This window comes from Chiloscyllium plagiosum, chromosome 31 (assembly GCF_004010195.1).
Source record: "Chiloscyllium plagiosum isolate BGI_BamShark_2017 chromosome 31, ASM401019v2, whole genome shotgun sequence".
Classification (NCBI taxonomy): domain Eukaryota; kingdom Metazoa; phylum Chordata; class Chondrichthyes; order Orectolobiformes; family Hemiscylliidae; genus Chiloscyllium; species Chiloscyllium plagiosum.
Window position 1 is genome coordinate 2,593,647 of NC_057740.1, and position 5,360 is coordinate 2,599,006.

Sequence of the window (5,360 nt, forward strand, 5' to 3'; positions counted from 1 at the left end):
GTATACTTCTTGCATTGTAGTATACACACTTCAAGCCACTTTCCTGTTTACAGGCACCCTCCTTTGAAATTGATGCCATGTTCCTAACCTCCCTACACTCCAGGTCCTGCACCCTAAAGCTACAGTCTGGGTTCCCGTGCCCCTGCAGGGAATTGTAACCTTTGTTGCAACACAGATGTATTCCATGCCAAAAACCTTGTTCAGTCTATGCTCAGGTGTCGCTGTGACAATGGGGTCCAAGTAAAGAGCTTCAGTTGAAAGCACATGCTTTCCCTTAAACATTGCACCTCGAAGATATTTAGTTCATTTCCATATGGTCAAAAGAATCTGTGAATGTCTGGCATCTGTGTCAGGCCATCCTTCCATGATAACGTTTCATAGTTGCTTCATTCATGGATCATTTACTTTGTTTTCCTGAAGTAGGTACGTTTGAACTGAGAGAAATTCATCAGATCCACTTTAAACACATCTTGCACTCCATGTCCATACTGTCTATTTATAAGTTCATTGGAACTTATGCATTCTAATGTAGACTTGGTAGTCAAATTTATACCTCTGACACTATATGTCTGAGGTTTTTGATGTCTGACTGATGCACATGTAAAATGTTTTGTGTTAAATCACAGTCAATAGTTTGTGATTGCTTGAGTGAACTGAAATAGTGAACTGTCTACTAAACAGGTGCATATAGGACTTTGTGATACCAACCACTAGAACAAGCATTTCCTGCTCTATGTTGGAATAATAGGATTACAATTATGAGAGATTAGATTAGATTAGATTAGACTACTTTACAGTGTGGAAACAGGCCCTTCGGCCCAACAAGTCCACACCGACCACTAGAACAAGCATTTCCTGCTCTATGTTGGAATAATAGGATTACAATTATGAGAGATCTTTGGACCCAGTGAAATTGGTTTACCATCTTATATGATGCATGCTCCTGGCCCTCTCTGAGATGCATCAACCTCCAGGATTGTTTTATTCCTTGTGCTGTAGTACTGCAGGCTGTAATTTTGTACTGGCAATACTTGTTTGAGTGTTTTAGCAAGTAGTTGATGGCCCTCCTGCCATTCAATGGGGTATCTTTCTTGAACAGCCCTCTTAACAATGTTTTGTTGGAAAGGTTTGGTATGTAGGAAGTTAAAAATTCTGAAACATCTCTGCAGGCCTTGTTTGTCTTGGGAGATAGGCATTGTATCTTATATCTTTGACTTTGCCAGAATTGGAACAGATCTCATAACCTCAATAATTTAGAGCCAAAAAAGGCATCTGACCTACAGTCACCTGGTGGTTGAAGACGAGTCCTTCATAGCTAGCTGCCACTTTCAGTGAGAGCAGATTTCAGGTGACCTCTTCTTTGGATTAACCATCACAGTAACATGAACAGCAATACACAAACCCAGGAACATTTTCTGTGATTCGGTCCATTCTCTGCTGGAACAGATCCTGACTGACAGACAAACTGAAAGCTAACCTCTGGAAGCAATATCCTTCAAATGGTTTTCTGAAAGTAGTGATATCTTGAGATTCCTTTGTCAAATGAACTGACTAATATCCATAGTTGGCATCCAACTTGAAAGAGAATTTGGTTCCTGTAAATTTGGGATTCAGTTCTCTTAATGTTGGAGTTTTATGTGGGTTTCTCTTTAGAGTAAGATTTCAACATCTGAGATTCAGACATCCTCTTTGCCATCTTTCATTAGCACACAGATAAAAGAACTGCACCAGTCTATGTGCTGATGCACATGACAAATAATATCATCACATTTCACATTGTACAGCTCACTCTTAAGTCCCCTAGTATGTAAACAGTGCACTTTCTGGGAGGGCCAATGGAATTACATCTTCTCTGAGGTGCAAAACAGTGCAATATTTTAAGTGTCCTACAGCATTGAATTGTATGTTTTTTTAGTGTTTTAAGTTTTAAATGCTGGGCCATGGCAGTGTGATCATTTTTGACCTGTTCAGCTGTTATAGGTATCTTGGTATTTTTGAGAATGGTCATATTAAGACCAAGAAATATGGGTGGCACGGTGGCACAGTGGTTAGCACTGCTGCCTCACAGCGCCAGAGACCCGGGTTCAATTCCCGCCTCAGGCGAATGACTGTGTGGAGTTTGCACGTTCTCCCCTTGTCTGCGTGGGTTTCCTCCGGGTGCTCCGGTTTCCTCCCACAGTTCAAAGATGTACAGGGTCAGGTGAATTGGCCATGCTAAACTGCCCGTAGTGTTAGGTAAAGGGGTAAATGTACGGGAATGGGTGGGTTACGCTTCGGCAGGTCAGTGTGGACTTGTTGGGCCGAAGGGCGTGTTTCCACACTGTAAGTAATCTAATCTAATCTAAAAAAAAACAGAAGTAGGCTGTTCAGGCCCTCGCACCTCTACTGTCATTCAATAGAATCATGGTTGACCTGATATTCCTGTCGCCCTCATTCCTACTCTTTCCCTGTAACGCTTGATTCCCCGACTGATCAAGAATCCATCTATCTCAGTCTTAAATAATGTAATAAACCAGGAAGCCTGACTGGAAAGGAACATCTTTTATTGTTGAATGTAAAATAGAACCGCTACTCGTGGTGTACCTAGGTTAGTCACAGCCCGGGTCAGTGTTCTCTGCTTTTTTATTGTATCTCCGGAAATGCTCTTAATTTGTTTGTTCCCCATCACCAAACCACCGTGGTTTTTTTCCCTCTATTAACCACCACCTGTAAATCACTCTTGTTTCCAAATGAATATTTTACATGCAAAGCTCATATTAAGGGCAATGTATCCATTAAAAGTGAGGCAGAGTTAGGGGGGAGTGGGAAGGGACTGGGTCTGCTTTCTCTTTTCTTTCTATATCCAGAAACGCTATTACATAGAACTGAACATATTTTTTCCCCAACACCAAATCACTGTGAATTTTTATTAATATTAGCCATCACCAGCAAATCACTCATGTAGCCAATTGGATATTAGTGTGCAAAACCCAAATACGGGCAATATAAGTCATCATAAATAAGGGGGAGGTAGGGAAAGGGGAAAGGGGCTAAATCCAGTTGGAGTCGGAGGGGAAAATAAAACACTGTAGCCTCCATGGTGCCCATCTCTCTCTAAAGGCTTCGAGAGCATTAGTGGACACCACATGTTCCCTCTCTGATAACATCTGGGCTCGAACGTAACCATAGAAGAGGTGCAGGCAGTCAGCAGAAATGACCCTCTCCACAGACTGTTGCCTGGGCCTGTTTATAGCCAGCCTGGCCAGCCCCAGGAGTGGACCCACAAGGGGGTACTCTGATGTGCCCACCCTCCTCTACACTTGTGCCTGAAGGTCAGAGATGAAGAGGGTGGGACTGAAGTGCAACTAAAAACACGACACAAGCTGTTTTAAATAGCTAAAACAGGAGTGCAACAGTCTACAGTCTATATATATATGTGGTACACAGACAGCACAACAAGCAAAATAAACAGTTGACCGGGCAGTCTGTGAGCCGCCACAATCTGCAGTTACAGGACACTGCAGCTACAGGACACTGCAGCATGCAGCTTGGGTCTCCTTTGTAGATATTCTCGAACAATCCGTTTACACACATTTGGAGCACACAGGACTTGAACATGGGACTCTTGGCTCAGAGGTAGAGGCATTACCACTGTGTTATAAAAAAAAACCCAGGGCTGCTTTATCCTATATTTTCTAAACAACCTGTTCAGAGATGTTATTGCATATCTGTGGAGCAGGTGAGATTTGAACCTGGATGTCTTGGTCTGGGTGTAGGGACACTACCATTTGACCACAAAAGGGTCTCCTCTATTAAGGGCTGAGGTGATGAGTTCCTGCGGGCAGGCCATTGCCTGTTACCAAGGGAACTCATACTCAATGAGCTCCATAAGGAGATTAATTATTGATTCCCCATGGGCCTTGCAGGTGTTATCACAAATATACAAAAGGCTCTCTGTGGCAAGGCAATCCAAAGACTCATAACCATCTGAGAACAGAAACTCCTCCTCATCTCAGTCTTAAATGGGCATCTCTTTATTCTAAGAGTATACCATCAAATCCTAGACTGTCCCATGAGGGGAAACGCCCTCTCAGCATTTACCCTGTTAAGCCCCTAAAGAATTCTATTTGTTTCAATGCGATCACCTCTCATTTTCCTCAATTCCAGTGAATAAAATCTCAGCCTTTTAACCTTTGCTCATAAGACAATCCCTCCACACCAGGGATTATCCTGGTGATTTTTCTCTAAACTGCTTCCAATGAGAATATAGCTTTTCTCAAATCAGGGGACCAAAAGTGTTCACAGTACTCCAGATGTGGTCTCACCAACATGTTGAGTTCCACACACATTGGTAGCCCTGCTATTGCTGTTCAATTATGTTCACCAGGTAAAATATCTATTGCTTCCATGCAGAATTACCATGGCTACGTTTCACCATCACTGTGTGAATGCAAAGGTTGAGGTGACCCAGTACATGCAGTTAGATTTGCTACAGTGGGTTGTTTTATCAGCTTCCAATGATCCAGGTACATATCCTTCAGGATTATGACTAGTAGGATGTTTGCAAAAGATCCATCTCAATTTTGGTCTTGAGCATTTGTTTATTAATTTTCTTCAGGTGTATTGGTGTTAATAGTGGCAAAAGATTCTATCTGTTTGACTTTATCTACATTGTGTCACTTTCACAATGTGAAATGCCTGCTCACTTTCAGATGAAAGTTTCTTTCAGTCTTGTACATCTCAGTCAGGTCCTTCCCTCCGCCTTCTCTGTTCTGTTAAAATCAGATCCAGCATATCTGGTCTATCTTAAATTGAATCACTGCAGCTGAGGCAATATCCTGGTGAATCTCCTCTGCACCTTTTCAAATGCAAGCATATCCTTCCTTTAGTATGACAATCAGAACTGCACACAGTATTTCGGCTGAGGCCTAATCTCTTGCTCTTGCATGTAATGTTTGACTAACAAAGGCAAGTATCTCATATGGCTTCTTAACAACCTGTCCTTCTGCCCTCAAAGATCTATGAAACTTGCACATTGAGGTCCCTCTGATCCTCTGTACATTTTGGGTCCTACCATTCAACATGTACTTCCTAGCCTTGTTCGTCCTCCCAACAGGAGTCATCTCTCGTTTTTCAGAATTAAATTCCATTTGCCATTGTTCTATTTTGTCAACCCATCTATATCTCCTGTAGTCTAAGGCCTTCCTCCTTGTTGTTTACTACACTACCAAATTCCATGTCATCTGTTGATGATCATATCTCCTTACTAATCACACTCTTACATTCATGTCTGCATCAAATGTACATATCAAACAGGAAAAGACTCAACATTGAATCCTGTGGTACGCTACTGGACACAGACTTCCAGTCACAAAAACATC